The 17,624-nt window shown below is 42.5% G+C and overlaps 1 protein-coding gene across 2 annotated transcripts in view; it reads left to right on the top strand.

Annotated features, from left to right (window-relative positions):
- The first annotated feature begins 1,777 nt into the window (after positions 1-1,777).
- LOC126522089 (follicle-stimulating hormone receptor-like) overlaps positions 1,778-17,624 on the top strand; it is a 90,810-nt gene continuing 74,963 nt past the window's right edge. For both annotated transcript variants that reach the window (XM_055066182.2, XM_055066183.2), the window contains exon 1: positions 1,778-1,865. The gene's annotated coding sequence lies outside the window, so the exon portion shown is untranslated. The remainder of the gene's footprint in view (positions 1,866-17,624) is intronic.

Below are 17,624 nucleotides of genomic sequence, written 5' to 3'. Positions count from 1 at the left end.
CATCTCTTTGGCAAAATTAAGATACTAGGAGAAAGCAGGGACCCAATGGTATGTGAATATGTGGACACATATCGCATTTGAAGAAATTGTTTGAAAATGAGTGTATCAGCGAAACTTCAGCGAGCTTGAGGAAAGCGAATACGATATGATAAGCAGGTTCCAATCAGTTTTCTTTATGCATGAGAAACCAACGTCTGTGCACGGGAAGTGGTGATCTATAAATATTTATGGATGCGTCTCAGAAAAATAAAATAAACTAGTTCTTAGTTCCTGCCCAGTTATCGTGCTCGGTTTCTAGCTTAAAACAGTAGTTGTGAATTAGTTTACAGCTTAAGCTATATACAGATGGATCTGCCGAATAGGCCTTTGGCCATCATGGTTCGTGAACATTTTGTCAATCAGTCGAACATGCACTCCCAACGGAAGTACTTCTGCCTCAAATACTGTGATTATTCTCTTACCTCCCACTTTACGGTGTTAAATATAAGCGTTTAAGAGGAGCATGGAGCCGCATGATCGAAATGAGCATTTCGTTATTGTTGCCGACAGAGCATTGTTAATTGATAAATATATACAAAGATGACACATAAAAGGACTGAAAGAAAAGCAGCTTAGCAGATTGTCTCCTGAATGGGACACCACGCCCTCCCGCTTGAAAAGGAGCAAAAAAAGCAACACAATTAAAAGACGAAGTAAATGAAATGGGTAAAGATGAGAGGAAGGTGTGACCAACAGATCACGTCGGACACTAAGTATGAACACTTTAGAAAAGAGTGCATTCCCATAGCTCATATGAATTCTAGTACGACTTTGCGAGCGTCCTGTTGGATTAAAGTTGTACAAACAACAAAAAATAAACGCCCAAACAAAAGAAAGCAAAATAAAAAGAAGCATTGAGCGCAGTACAGGAATAACTAATGCGCTGGAACTTGTGCTGCACTACAGCATGCCCGACATTCAACAGGTGTCGTTGCAGATCGAATGTCTCAGGTTTAAAAGCACCAAACAACCACTCAGCAGCGCTCAGCTCAATGTTGCTTGTTTTCTAGTGAAGCCTACAGTACGCTTCCTTCCATCCATTTATTTTGCGAGCTCTGGTAAAGCTATTAACGCGCTTGCGCTTTCGCGCCCGAGCGAGGCTTCCTGGGAAGCGGAGCAGTTGCCATGCTGTGGCCGACGGGCGCGAGGCTTCTGAGTGTGTTTTGCACCGGCGCTCTGCGCGCACACTAGGGCGCCGCTAGAGGCGCTGGCGTCGACCGCCCTGGCGCTTCCCTCAACATCCCTTCCTCCCCTCCTTCCGCTCCCCGACGCGCACGGCTCAAACACCGCGCGCGTGCGGTGCGGAAGCTCAGTCAGCGCCGAGGAAGCGCGCCAGGTTGCGAAAGCGCACGGACGCGATACCGCCACGAAAGACGCTCGCTTGACTTGAAGACTTAAGTCGCTTATCGTTTCTTTATTTCTTCATTATTATTATTATTATTATTATTATTATTATTATTATTATTATTAATTATTATTATTATTATTATTATTATTTTGCACCCCAGTGTGCCGATGGGACAGCTGCTTACCTTTCTCGGGCTGCATTGCTCCGCGGCAGCAGTTTGGTCGGCTTGTCGGCTCGGCGACTGGATCCTAGAGTTTCGCCGAGCTGCTGTTTGCAAAAGTTGAGGCGGTGGTCCCTGAAGGAAAGAAAAAAAAAAAACGGGAAGTGGATATGCGCTCCCCCAGCGACTCTGTTGGCTGTGGCCGTTGGCTGTACTGACAGTTTGCAAGCGACGTGCCAACGTACTTGTGCTACTCGAAGGCTAGCGATCACTCTTCGAGCGCCGCCTGATCTGGAAGGAAGGAAAAACGACGAGAGAGTAAGTTCGCTGCGTTTGTCTACGAATTTCTTTCGCGGTTGTTTCACCGGAGCGCGCTTTCCGCACGTGTTCATCGTGTTTTGGAATAGACTTACGAATATCTGATACTTTCGCTGTGTCACGGAAAAAATAACCCAAAAGAACAACAAAAAAATAGGAGAGGATGCTCTGCTCTTTCACTCGTAAAATATTTTATTAGTAAACGACAGTACGCAAGAAAGGAAAAAAAAATTTAACCATTGATACATTTATGCAGCCAAAGGTTCAGTGAGTCCGAAATGTATTGCACTGACCAAGAATTCTTAGATTAACTTGCTTTTCATCGATGCCGTAATACTCAAGAATGCAAAGCGAACAGAAAACAATCCTAGCTCCTGCAGCTGTTAAAAGAACTAGCAGTAAAAGTATGCCAATTTAAATTATTCATGAAAAAATAAAAAATGCAGTTTCGCAGATGACCCCCATGGTGCTGCTGGCTTCATGCTGTTCATTATTATCTTTTTCAAGCCATTACATTGACATTTAAGTAGAAGTTCGGGGACAGATTAGAAGACTAATGCGCTTAATGTTGGTGAAAAGAGCAAAGAGACGCCGACGAAGGTGATTTACTTTCTGTCTGACGTTTCGTCTTCTACACGGGAGCGTTGTTCACAATGAAGAGCTCACTGTTGTTGGGCAACAAAGAAAAGGAGACATGAAGAAAGAAAATGACAAACGTCAATGTGAACACCTATTTTTCATTGCATTTTTTTATCGTTATTACATCATGAAATTTTGACCTCTGGTTCATCTTCTTACCCTTCATGAAGTTTAGACGACCAGGCGTATTTAAAGTGTTTAAAGATGCGTGAGTGTAAGTATACACAAAACGCTTCGTTCTCCAAATAGCGAATAATTTTTGCTCGCCAATATTTTTTTAGCGGTGGCAGGCTTAACATTATGTGGAATAATAGATAAGGTCATTACTTGAGCAATTATCCCTAAAATTCAAAGTTTTTGTGATTGTCGCCGCACATTCTGCAATTGAGCAATTGAATCCGGATGTTAGTTGACGCACACTTGCTGAGGAGGAGTGTTTAGATTAACAACAGTTTTTGGATATGCGTTCCTAAATTGGCGGCAAAATGCAAGAATATTCTGCGAAAAAAAAAACATATTCTTGGTGCATAGCGGGTAAAAACTACGTGAAACACAAGTGTATGTCATCCTTGATTTTCGGCAGATATATTGAAACTAGTAATGGTTTTGTGACGGAGATTTGACCCCATCTTTCCTTTAGTGGTAGCTGCAACCGTAACAATGAAGAGTAGTTATCTAAATACTTGATTAGGGAAGATAATAAATAACGATCTTATTACCATGACTTCTTCATAACCTTAAAGTTTTCTTAGGCTTAAAAATTTTTACAAAGTTACTACAGTTAGTACTAAAGTTTTACAGTTAAAGCGTTACTGGTTAACAAATAATATAATTTTATCATGAATCATCTATACGTAACAAACGACACGCACAAAGTCTACTTCCGGGTTAAGCAGAACCCGGAAGCATGCTACACTGTATTCAGTTTGCGAATAAAAAAAAAAAATATGCGAAGGAAGAAGTGAAGCTGAGAGTGGCGGACACCTGAGCCGGAACTCCGAGTGAAGAAGGTTATGCCTTCGAGGGACATCGAAGCCCTTTGCTAGGACTACTGCGTCGCTGGAGGCGGAAGCCACCAATGGCGGGTGTTAGCTTTTCATGCAAGAGCAGAGCGCGCGTGTATTAACATGCGGAAAATATGTGCACACATAAGGACAGAAGTGATACACAAGGTGCCTGATTATCTTTGACGTCTACCTGACAACGTGCGAGCCTTTCATTCACCGCGTTCTCCTTTTTTTTCTTCGGTTTTTCTTTAGCGTAAGCATTTGATTCTTGGCGTACAGGTTTACATTCCTCATTGAGGGTATGCACCGTATGCCCTCGCGTTTACCACGGCAGCGTTGAAGTGTCCAGTATTACAGGATTTACGGGTGGTGCTGCAGTGGGCATGATTTGGAACGCTCACAATGAGTAAATTTGGAGGTAGGGCAAAGAAGTATTCAGTTGCACTGACTGGAAGAGTCTCAGGACGAAGTGAAGGAAGAACCTCACTAGTGTTTGCATCTCGTTTCCCCCTTCCCCATTCCCCCGGTGTAGGGTAGTCAACCAGACGTTATTCTCGTTAACCTCCCTGCCTTCTACTTATCTCTTTCCCTCCTCCTCCTCAAAACTCGCGTTGCCGACGATACCTCTGTTGAATATAAAATCTCATAATTACAAGTATTCAAGGCAACTTAACCAATGACGCGAAGAAAAACATACAAAAAGAAAAAAAAAACAACGAGAGCTGCCATATATATTTTTCTTGCGCTTACGCGTTTTTGCTTTCTTTGTTGCTGATTCCCCCGTTCATCTTGAACCAACTACCAAGCATAAGATTATTCTGCCTCGTCTGGAACCATTTTAAAATATTGTAACGACCCAACTCGTACACACCTTTAGCACCGATATGCTGCCAATAAACAACCGATACGTTTGTCTTGAATAACGTTACTGCGTTTAGAAGGAAAAATCGAAAGTTACCCCTACTGAAACGCACGCCACGCCAATAACTCCGCCTGCTTTCCGTATAAGTATACGGAATGTATATGGATTCCATATGAATTCTGCGTCATTTCCAGAAGAAGAGTACGCAAAACATATGAAAATATTGGAACGCATGCGGAACCTTTCATCCGCGAGCCGAATTGTAACTTACAACCTCATGGGTGTGAGAAAATTTTCAATAAATTGAGGCGTAGACAACGCAACTTTCTCTCTTTCTAAAAAAAAAGAACAACTCTGAAATGTCGCCATTTAGGGAATCGAAAATTGAAAATACCGACACTGATTTAGAGTCGCATTCAAGTTACAATTCAATACTGCAATACCACCACGCTGCGATAAGTCCCTGAAGCTGACATAACTAACAAACAAATTTTATACTTAAACCAAACCTGACATTTTTATTTTGCTGAACATACCCTGTAGGATGTAAAAGTACGATATCTGATTTTGTTGCAGGTTATAACCCTTCCATCTTGGCACTTTGATTCATTGAAAGTGTTCTGGATTTTGACACACGTTTTGTGAAAGAAGGAAGAAACAAAAGGTGCAGTAAGAGGGCAAGAAAAAAAAAAGAAAAGTAAAAGAAAACGAACTGCTGCGCGTTCATGAATCGCCGTCTTGTTTTCTGTTCAAAAGGAGTTTCATTTAGGCAATCAAGAGTGGTAATCAACAATGATTACCACTCTGAATGAACGCTTTTTGCGTTTTTAAGTAAGATAAGTGGTGTGTAGATTTGATTATGTAAATTAACCTACCAGCATGCGTTGATATTAATCAACATACCAGTGATATTTGGCACTGATAATTGATCAACGATGTTTTCAATATGCGGTGTATCCAAGAAAGACCAGTAAATACAGGAGCTCAGTGGTCGTACTGAGTAACAATTTTATACATTTTCCGTTCTGTTTGCCCGTAACCATAGAATCCCACGAATATACGCTCCCACTATTTCCGGCCACGACAACTCGGCAGTAGGAATGACAAGCTGAGGAAAATAACTTTTACAACAACGACTCTGACTCTGTTGACTAGATTAGTGCTTTCTTTTTCGTTATTTGCGGCAGCAGGCGTTTATCATTATCACAGCGTAATTCTTGAAGGGAGCTGCCTTGCTGACACCGGTATTGTCAGATATGCAACCAGTATGCGAGCCTCTTTTGTTGAAAACACGCTTTCAAATTACTACTTCTATGCGAGTACTTAGACACGCGGCGACGTTTATACTTTATTTTGCTTTACATGGTGTGTTTGTTCTCTGAACCTGATTCAATAGCTATCTTGTTTGCTGTCAATCTCGATTATTGTAAACACATCATCATCAGCAGCAGCAGCCTATTTTATGTCCACTGCAGGACCAAGGCGTCTCTCGGCGATCTCCAAGTACCCCTGTCCTGCGCCAACCGATTCCTACTAGTGCCCGTGAATTTCTTAATTTCATCGCGCCACCTATAGTCTTCTGCCATCCTTGACTGCGATTCCCTTCTCTTGGGCACCCATTCTGTAACCCTGATGGTCCACCGGTTACCTAACCTACACATTACATGACCTGCCAAGCTCACGTTTTCCATTTTTGGAAACACAAGTACGAGCTTAATTTAACTTCAATATGTATGGTTCAAAGGACGCGCAACAGATGCAATCTGACGTTATTTCAGCATTTGCGAACAATGTGCCATTAACATCAACCTTTGAAGATGGAATTTTTTTTTTCTTATGACTGACCCAGGTTGACTAACCTTTTGAATTATGCGCCGAGCTCAAACGACAGCAGAGAAATTAACGAACGAAATCGTACTTTCACCAGAAGTTTAAGCTTTTGTGGCGTCGGGGGATAGCGGCCGTCTGTTCACTATATTTTTTTTCCAATTTATTTCCCCTCTGCCAAGAGAGGCTTTCAAAAACTTCTTCAGCCAGACACCACTGCTTTCTCAGAACGATTCGCGTTACCAGACGCTAGTTATCTCAACCTAAACTGCTCCCCGTTGAAACACGCTATACGTGTTAAGCAATACGCGGCTAACTAGACGATAACGTCTCTCCAGTCACACCTCAGCACTGGAACCATTTCACTTAGTCTGGGTACCTAACTCGTTAGGCAGTAAAGCAAAGCACAGGAAAACATTTCCTCGCTACCAAGAACAGGTGTACGGCAGCTGCCAACGTGTTACCACGTGAAAACTAAGTGCGCCGACGTAAGCCAGACAGCTTCCCAAACTAAAAGTGTGCAGCAGACGACAGAATCCAGTAGTCTCGGCTGCGAATGACTGTTTGCACCACCGAAGTGCAGAGCGGATAGCCACACTAATGGAACGGTGAACACGGAACATAAGGTAAACGTGCAACGGATGAGGTCAACGCTGTAAACAAGATCAAATGCTGTTTGAGCAAGCGCAATCAGAGAGTCGTGCAAGAACAAGAAATGACGGCGGCACCGGACAATTGCAAACGCTTGCTTTGATCTCTCTCTCGGTAGTTGCGCTCACCCCTATAATTTTAGGTGTGTTTTTTTTTAACAGAATCGAAATCTGCTATAACGCTGCTTTTTTCTTCTTTGTCTTCTTTTTTTTAAAACAGCATTCACTTTGACTACCTGGCTGATTACTTTCTCTCGCCAGCTCCGTACAGTGTCTCGAAAGCGCTGCGTCGCGTCAGCCAACCAGAATAGAGAGCCATAAGAAGGGCTTCTCCTATGTCCGCAGCTGATCGACCTCCGTGCGATTCCGCCTGAATTGACGCTTCGCGGAAGGATTAGTAGCGTACATGTGGGAGAGTCCTCTTCTCAGAACGCGCTATTGTTTTCGTTACTTGTGCGTTGATACAAGCCCGAGAAGTTTTCGGCCGCTCGCACTGGGCGAGATGGAGTGTGTGTGTGTGTGTGTGTATATATATGTAGATATATACGCTTTCCCAACGATCATGCACCTAGACTTAAAAACACGCAAATGCCACATAGCTGGACAGTACCAAGATAATACTGTTTGTCGTCGCTTGGAGATACTCCAATTAATTTTTGCATTCCGCCTGAGTACATAATTAGTCTTAATTAATTAAAAAACTCCTGAAGCGTTATAATTACATAACAAGTGTCGATAAGAAAATTGTAAACAACATGAAAAACTGGGATACAGGTTTCTGTTGCTCAATACGGGCTACATAAAAGTGTTTTTCCGAGTGTGAAAGAAGCCCGCGAATACGCGCAAAGTGCTTCGAGCGGCCAGTGGCGCGGCGATTTTGGGTGTATTTCCTGGTTTCTTTCACGCTCGGAAAAACACTTTTATGTAGCCCGTATTGAGCAACAGAAAGCTTTATCGGGAATTTTTCACATTGCTGTACAATTTTCTCATTGGCACCATTAATCGAATTACAATATTTCAACAGTTGACTTATTATGTGAATAGGCGGAATGCAAAAAGGAAAAAGAGAAAGGATTACCGCCCAAGCCCTCCGCACACATGCTTCACCGGCGAAGCTGAAACGTGCGGACCTGGTGTTTATCACAGGGTTAATCCCGACGGTTCATAAAAGCCTTTCTCAATTATTAGTGAGGTCTTTGAGCTTCTTAATGAAGTTACACACACGTTCGGCTGCGACAGAGAGAACAACGTCAACGACGGTATGCCCGCGTTCCGCCGTTGTCGCTTGAGTTCGATGTCTCGAGATTGCTCGGCGGCGTGGTTATGGCAGCACCCGCCCACCATTGTCACTTGCGATTCTTCAAAATTAAATCTGTCCGTCAGGTAAGACAATGAATGGCATACCCCCGCAAACGTGGCCTCCCCATTACGACGACAGAGGCGAAGTGAAATTCTATGCTCTAATATATATATATATATATATATATATATATATATATATATATATATATATATATATATCATGAGTGCTCGCATCGTTGGTTCGAGAGTTTCTCCGTGAAGTCGCTGTGTTTCGACTGCTATACGCGAAGGCGTCGTTGTGTGCACATTTAGCTGTTCTTCTGCTCCTTATCCTACAGAAATGTGCCGAAAGTGTGCAAAACTACATATGTAACACTAACACCTGTTCAAGGGACAAAGATTAGCCAGCTTTGTATTCGTGCGCCAACGCGTCCTTCTACATTGCCAGTAAAAATAAATCCACTCGCTCACCTAGAATCGTTCCCGTGTCTCACGTGGGAAAACGACTGGGTACTCGGCGCAGGTAGCAGAAGGCCGAGAAGAGAATGACGCAACGAAGAGGATATAGAAAAGCAGACAGCCTAGGGGACGCGCGCGTCTCTTCTGTTTAGAGTAACTGCATGTATGGCTGTATCTTTATGTATATGTAACTGCAGGAGCTATTTGGGAGCTATGTACAGCAACTTTGTGACGCTGCGCCAGGGTGTGCTTTCGTTCGCTCGGTAACAGACGACAGGAGTGGGCGAGTTGGGTCTGCAAACGGAAAAGAAGCCGGCGGTGTGGGCGACGTCTTTCTTATTCCCAGCCGTAGGGCACGTGCGTACAAAGAGAGAGCAGGACGAACTTGGCGGACTTTCGCGGATAAGCGTCTGAATAGGGGAGGTCGTACATAAGGATGAATGACGGTGCCGTGGAGAAGTGAGCGCGTGGGCGGTTTTGCAATGTCACAGGAGAATGGGGAGCAAACACGACGCAGAAGGGAGAGCGTGATATTAACGTACCTCGGGCTACAGTGATCGACAAGCCAGACGCAAATGCTTAGGACCTCCTCAAAGCTTCAAGGTTTTACACAGACAGTCGTTTGGTCTCTAAGCTACTTGAACGAAGATCCACTCAGCAGTAACATTCTATCTTGTTGTCTGGTTGTATAAGATCTGCCTTGACGTCTTGGCCCACGGTCTTAACCAATCTTTGAAGCCTGATACTTAGCGGTGGTGTTTATTCCGTTTCTAGGTGACGGCTGTACGTTCATAAAGAAAATATAAGTCGTTGTCAATGTCTTCATGATAAATGGTTTACTATACGCATCCTTGAAAAGGAAGCACACTTATTTCGTGAGCATGCAGGAGTAACTTCGAGGATGGAAAAAGAGATTGTGGTGACAAGGTACCACTTCATTTGAAAAGCCCACATTGAAGGCACGGTGGGGAGTATATTTTGCTAAACGATTACAACGAGAAAGGTAACAAAGTCATCGTATTTTTTTAACCTCATGTATAAGTTGGGTAAATAGTAAATACTGCTAGAGAATTTATTAGTACCCATGAAAGCACTCTGCTTGACTGCTCTGAACATAGTAAGAAAGCAACTTTTCTTAACCTGGATGAAAGGCGCACTAAATATTCTCTTGCATTCTTCGATCATATATGACCCCGACTATTGCGTGACTTGTAGCAGGTGCATGTTGAGCTTGAAAAAAGAAAGTGCAGTTGTTTTCTTCCTTTCTTTTTTTTTTTATGGAACAATACATTAAATTATGGCTACACCCCGGCAGGTATGTGATGCGTACGCCGGGAGCGAGCAATTTCGTAAGAGCTTTTCTCCGAAACTTAAGGTTTACGGCAGCATAAAAATTGACGGTGAAGGTCTTGCCGATAGATAAGTGGAAAGAAGCGAGTTTGCTTTCGTGCAGATTTTGTGGTCTTTATTTCGAATATTTTGTTCAGTTTCTTAAGTGCGGAATGTTTATACACAGATACGAATGTCTAAGCATAAAACTTCATTTACGGCAAACCTCGGCTCCGTGATAAAGTACTTCTTACAGAAGATAGACGTAAATTCCCCTGATGCGTTCTTCCTTTACGCGTGCTTCAAGGCGAACTCACGAATTCTTCTTCCACAAGAATAGAGGCAGGCATAAACGTGCTCCTGGCTCGTGTCAGAAGAGATACGATTAAAGAAAAAAAAGAAGTAGCCTGTGTGACAATGGTACTGAACTTATTCATCCATTTGTTTTCATCACGCATTCGCGGTAAAGAACGCTAAAGAGATTGTTGTTCTTTGTTCGTGACAGCTGCCATGATCACGTGTATATGAACCTCCTAGAAACTGAGATACTTCACAAAAGAAAAACAAGTATAAGAAAACCCTTTTATTAGACATAATCAACTTACAACAAAGTCCGACTATTTACATGATACGACACTGCGAATACTGGAATGTACCACGTCCTCGCAATGTATATAGTTTTCAACCTCCAAATTATACCCTTTCCCATCTACGCTAAATAATTTCTATATAACTGACCACTCAGGTTCTTGTGTTTAGTATAAAATGTTTCTGCGACCACTTGTTTGCACACCCAGTTTTAGCAATAAAGTATTCAAGTGTAGATTTATTTTTGTCTCTAACGAGTCGGAGTTATCGGTTTCTATAGTTTAGTATAATATACTTTATGTTTGAAAAATATAGCGGTGTTGGTACATATGTATACGTATAAAGGTTGCATATGGAATACCGATTTGTTTGGCCCGATTGAGGCGTTTGAATGGGATAAATTATGTACAATTGTAGAGTGCTTAGAGTGGGAGGTGGCAGCAAACGTCAAGCCTTGAATACGCGGCTTTCTTTCCCTTCTCTTCGAATCCATACATATTTGGAACAACAAACAACTACAATGTCAACATTTAAAGCGCAATCGCAAAGACAGAAGCTGCATTGGAAGTGACTTCAGATGCAAGTGGTAATTATACAATTAAAATTACGTGGATGTATCGCGCCTTCATTTATATTGCCATCCTCGTTCATTTCGCCGTATGCTTCCCCTAATTAAGACGTACGCAAGGAGCACAGGAAATATAGGGATGGGACGTTGCGCAAACAAATGAAGATACGCTATCCGTGTGACTTTATATAGGTTCGTTCGCGCTAAATGGATGATTTATGTTGTTTACACAATAAAGAGACAACATCGAGCACCTTCGACCTGACCGAATAGAGAGCGCAAAGCGACCTTGGCATTGCGAGTGTCATAAATATTTTGCCGTTGTTCATTGTCGCAGCGGTATAAGGATATGGCAGTGCCCCGTTTGCCGGTGCCGAATGAAAACGTATTGCGGAAAACGCAATATCCTTGACCGGCAGTGTTCGCCGCCTGCTCTTCCCGAAGCTTTTCCTCGGGGAACTTCAACCGAGAAAGCACAAACGCGGCCGCAGCAATCTATCAAAGTTCATGTTGTGGGCGTTCGCACACCACTGTTCTTCGCTTCCGCATATTGCGCTGAACTATATATTGCCATGTGTTTTAGACACGACTGTTTCTGGTTATTTAAAATAAATGATTCGAGATGAATGAATGAATGAATGAATGAATGAATGAATGAATGAATGAATGAATGAACAATTTATTTGAAAGTATGGCTAATCAACTAAAGTGGACAATGAGATGGCAGGAGCGCGAATATTTGGGACAAAATAATTTTTTATCACCGAGTTTCGCAAAAGAACTGACGCGACAATTTGCGCGGAGGCTGACGGCAGAACCGTTAGTTAAATTTTACTGACTACCGATGTTTTTTATATTGACGTGCGTATTGTATCCGGTGAATAACTGATCTCAGCTTGTGCTCAAAACGTACCATTTTGCAGAAAATTTTGCGCGTATAGAAAGGAGGAGGGGTAGGAATAAAAGAAGGAAGGAATGGTAAAGAGGTCAACCAGACGCAGGTCCAGTTTGCTACCCTACACAGGGGAAGGGGTTTAAGGGAAGCTAGGAAAGGGAGGGATGAAGGCTCTATCTATGTGAATACGTGCGGTTGTCCATCCCTTTACGCCCACAGTCGGTCACTGAGGACAGTCGATTTCATGAAAAGTAGCAGTGCCCGCGGCGCATTGTAAGCCTGCGACGCGCGGGGCCATGATCCGAGAATCTTAGTCTCTGAAAATGGTCTGTTATCTAATCGGTTTAATATCCTCCGAAGAACGTCGCTTTCGATCTCATGGAGATCACAAAAATACAGCCCGTGCTCGATCGTCTCTTCGCAGTTGCAAGAGTCACAAATCGGTGCGTCGGACATTTCAATGAGGAATGAATATGCTTTCGTAAAAGCCACCCCTAACCAGAGGCGGCACAGTAAAGTTGCATCACGGCGTAAGAAGTTCGGTGGAATCTGCAGCTTCAATGTAGGATCCAGCCGGTTGAGACTGCAGTTGAAGAAAATCGGGGTGTTCCACAAAGTTTCAGTCTTCGTTTCAGCAAGTAAACGAAGACCCCTCGCAGCGTCTGTCCTTGATAAGGGTATAGCAAGTGTCAGCGTTTCTTAATGGGCTAACCGGACGGAATAATCAGCAAGGTAATTTCCAACGATGCGACAGTGGCCCGGAAGCCATTGGAACATAATGCCATGGTCGTTTATAAGGGCTTGATGGAGAACCTTTCTGGTCCCAAGCACCGGTTGTTCATGGGTCTACGCTTCAATCGACTACTTCAAACGACTACGCTTCAAATGAAGGGCGAACTCATCTTGAGCATGAAAAGGGGTGATAATATATATATATATATGTATATATATATATATATATATATATATATATATATATATATATATATATATATATATATATATATATATATATATATATATATATATATATATATATGTATGTATGTTCGCCTGTCGCAAGTTGGAAAGCAATTTCGATACTGACCATACCGACGCAAAGAGATGATTTACACGGGGAAGCTTTGCACAGTCGAGAATAATTGAAGCGTCTCAGAAAAAGAGCGAAACTTCTTAGTTTTAAGTTACCACGCGAACGAGTTTGAGTGCACCGTTCCGAGACCTTTCTTTCCTGATGAGAATACGGTGAGCGGATTCATGGCAAGCGCTGAAATTAGTTTTCAGTTATCCGTTTCCTGGTCCTTATAGGCAGTAGCGAGAGGTAAACACAGCTTGTGCATAATTTGGTTCACGCCACTGAAATTAAAAAAAAAAAGCAGCTTCTGTATCAGTTACCATAGGTTGGAGTGAAGAGGCCCGATAACCTACTAAAGATAAACAAGCATTCGTGTCAGAATGTGCTGAATTAAATGTACGCGCCATTTCATATGTAACTCGAGATTCTTCAGAACTTAGGTACTCTTTGTAATGAAATGTTCTATCCTTCGCGGCGCGTTTGATAGAAACTGAAACAATTAAGGTATATAGCATTGTCATCTTGTCGCTTCGAATTGCACTGAAACGCCCAAGAAAAGAAAAAAAAAATGTTTATACAGTTAAATCACACAGCTTGAAACAGTAACGAGAACTAGATGGACAGTTCTTTATAAACCACTAACTAAATCATACACAACAAGCATCAAAAAAGAAATCCATATTAGACGGTCCGTCATTATTTGGTTTGTCGGCAATTGTTTAGGTCCTATCTACCTATGCTGCCATGCTTGCTTTATTGAAAATTCGCAATAACATATTTACTAATTCTATGTTTTAAGCTGCGTACTTTCCATTTCTATAGTGATGCCATGATATATATAAATAAAGGTGGGCGAGCATGCGACGTTTTGAATACGAATCGAATAGCACACACTAACTCTTCGTACTCGTAATAGAAAAGGAACGATTTCGTATTTTAGAATATTCAAAATTAACAAAATATTTCGCAACAACGGAGTTATAAAATACGTGTGCTGTTTTCCCCCTGCTAAACGAAGTATCGCAAATGCCAGAATTGAGACTACGACAAGAGTTTTTGAAACAAATCAGGAACGAAATGGGGAATGCAAGCTTTGTTTTCGGTTTCGCGGCGGAAGGCTACGTGACAACCTGGAATTTTAGTTGTAGTCTCTGATTTAGTGTTTCCGACAGTTTATTCGCGTAGCAAGCAGTTCTACATTCTATACGCGACAACCTAGTATGTTTTTCTTGCGACGGGCCCCTTGGCGCTTCCGCTTCGCTTCGTACGTCCTTTCTGAAGCCAGAAGCACTCCTCCTGTGTAACCTGTGTGCGCGCGCAAGCGGTGCGCACACCATCGATTGTGAGACAGCACGACGACGCCAACGGCGCTGCTAACGGTCAAAATTCGAACGTGCTTCAAGCTTCCGTATACTTGCTATCGCAATAAGAACACTGCAATTCGCGAGCTGCTCATACACCTGCCATAACAAGAGACGTAACGAAAGCGTAATTGCATTTAGGGATATTAAGGGCTCATGTGTTTCATCTTTCTTTACTTTTGTTTTCTTCTCGATTAGCTATTTCATGTCAGGATTGTTTGCGTGTAAAACTGAAGTTGCGTCACTTTCTCTATCTTTTTATTGAACTCAACAGTGTTCACTCATATTAGGCAACCTAATAGTGTCAATCTAATATTCTGATAAAGTAGCGAACTCTTTCAGTGCTCAATTTCTCAGTCCGTCATAATGGTCGGCACATTTCTCCGAGAGCTTTATGCTTGTCCTTATTGCGAAAGCTTCAGAATTACTCAGAAATCCTTACATGCGCCTTTCTATGCTTTCGCACAGCGTGGGCCGTGCTTTAAACAGTGCTCAGTCTTTAAAGGCTAATGCAGCAGCTTTTTCATAACGGCATGGGGAAGAAATGCCCTGCACACTTGTTGCGTAAAGTACGCAAAAATTAATTTGTAATATGAAGATATTCCGGGGCCATCCGACTATGGTGTTGGAAGCGTAATGTAGGGAGGTCCCGCTTGCGGGGGTTCCTGAATCATAGGACCTCCAGCCGTAAACTTGAAAGGTTCGTAATATTTCTTGCACGGTTCCGAACATCAAGACCATTGAAATGAAATCTTTGAAGCGTATGCGTACTCTTACTCCTACGCTGTGCAATATACCGCCAGTTTCTTTTCAGATGTCGTTACTTGGCGAATTGCAAAGTGCGAAAGAACAGCTACGACCAGAAAGCTACGGAGGTGCAGACACACTCCGACTTTTCAATGAAGCGCGGCAGGTGACCTGAGGGAACCTAATTAATAAACCGAAGAGTGCCTGAGCTTAGTGCACAACGAGCTGCTGCCGAGTTTAATCTCGTTGAATCTACTGAGCATGACACCATACCTTGACATGGAATTGGGCTTTGTATGGCAAACCTGCAGTAATTGGCTACTTTTTTGGAGCGTGTAATAACCCTGAATAGACACAAAAGACTGCACGAGAAGTCGGAACCTTTGTTCCACTCGCATTGAAAAGGATGGAAGATAAGTCAAAATATAGAGCCCATACCTGTACACTTAACAAAGCAACCGCCGTGGTTGCTCAGTGGCTATGGTGTTGGGCTGCTGAGCACGAGGTCGCGGGATCGAATCCCGGCCACGACGGCCGCATTTCGATGGGGGCGAAATGCGAAAACACCTGTGTGCTTAGATTTAGGTGCACGTTAAAGAACCCCAGGTGGTCGAAATTTCCGGAGTCCCCCACTACGGCGTGCCTCATAATCAGAAAGTGGTTTTGGCACGTAAAACCCCATAATTTACACTTAACAAAATTAGCTTTCATTTTTACGTTCCGTTCGCTGTCTTGCCAAAGAAGCGTTCCAAAACGAATTTGCGTCATCATGATCTATATATGAGGTCCTATATATGAGGAACTTGCATATACATATTCATCATCATTATCATCATAATTTTTATAACACTGCAATGAGCAGGTCATTATGTTGGCTGCCTTGCGCGTTGAGATTTCCGGTGAGAGGAATGTCTAGAGTAGCTCCACCATATGATTCGCCGGCAGAATTTGTTACTCAAACAGCAGCGAGATATATTTGGCGAGGACTGTACACTCTAAAAACAAAGAGAGTTCCGGGCACTCTCTTTGAGGGAGTATCTGCTTGTGCCATATTTCACTCTTTTCGAGACAAGATAGACCCACTTTGAGAGAGAGTAGGACAACTGCTCCTGACAGGGTTGTGTTAACCCACGGCAAGGGAGTGCTAGTACTCTTCCGCAGAGTGCTAATACTCTCCCCCACAGGGGTCATAGTACTCCCCCAGACCGAGTGCTTCTACTCCTCCAAACCAAGTACTTCTACTCCTCCAAGCCGAGTGTTTCTACTCCCCTATGCAGAGTGCGTATACTCCTTCAGAACAGAGTGCCAGTACTCTTCCCAATAGAGTGAAAGCACGTGTCATGGTCACGTTAGCAGGGATTTGCAATACTTACATGTGGGCAATATTTGGTTCCGTCATGAGCAGCTCCTGCACTTATGCTTGGTGAATGGGATGTAATCTGTAGTCGCCGAGTTACTCAAATGAAACATTTTCTCTCTAAAAAGGTCAAAATCTTTATTGATCAGTCACAAGACAATCTGAATAATAATTTGAGAAACATACTGAAAAACACATAAAATCAGATTACAATGATGGCCATGAACTTTAGAACACATGTTGTAATAAAACAGAAGCATGTTCTCTAAGGCTTCATCAGTATTACAGTGTAGAAATATCTTTTGATTTCAATTGGATCCTTCTTTTAAAAAACAAGTATACAATGGAAAGTTAAACATAGAGCAAACGTGTGCAAACTCACTAAATATTGACACTATGATCGAAAAGCAATATGCACCGCATTACTGGCCAGCAAACTAATTTCTGGCACGAAACGCGTGCACTTATATGGCAGAGGCTACCAGATGAGCTGCTAAGCATGAGGCTGGTAATGTAGATAAATTGTTCAAGAAACTTCTTGTGTGCCATATTCTAAGACAGCAGCTCATTTGATAACGTCCTGTGCGGCGTGTGGATGTTCCTGACTAAGAGTACAGTGCATTTAGAAATGTGTTGTATATTCTCATGTGACACTGCAGGTCTAGCGAGCTTCGCTTATATTTCACATAAAGTTATTCTTGCTTCCCCTTTCTGGAACCTAAAAGGAAGCCATACTTCTAAAATTAGGTGTACAAAATAGATAAAAGGGAAGACATGAAAATCTGTCTGCTTCATGTCAGCATTTAAAATACAGAATCACACTGGTTTGTATTTGCACCCTTGCATCCACGTGCTGTTAAATGTAAGCTTATAAAGCTGTTAAATGTATGTAAACACCTAACCAAGCATGAGCTGTTGCTTTGTATAGTGAACACAGGCAGCGTGCTCATTGCAAGTATGTATCATGTCACTAAGCAAATATGCAATTTTATTGTACCACTATTTTTTTATCACATAGATATATCTGTTGAGAGGCAAGACAAAAAGCACTCACTTGTCACAATACTAATCAGCTTTTTTTAAAACATATTTC

Source organism: Dermacentor andersoni, chromosome 6 (genome assembly GCF_023375885.2).
Source record: "Dermacentor andersoni chromosome 6, qqDerAnde1_hic_scaffold, whole genome shotgun sequence".
In the NCBI taxonomy this organism is placed as follows: Eukaryota; Metazoa; Arthropoda; class Arachnida; order Ixodida; family Ixodidae; genus Dermacentor; species Dermacentor andersoni.
The sequence above is the reverse complement of the archived record's forward strand: the minus strand, read 5'-3'. Positions and strand labels throughout refer to the sequence as shown.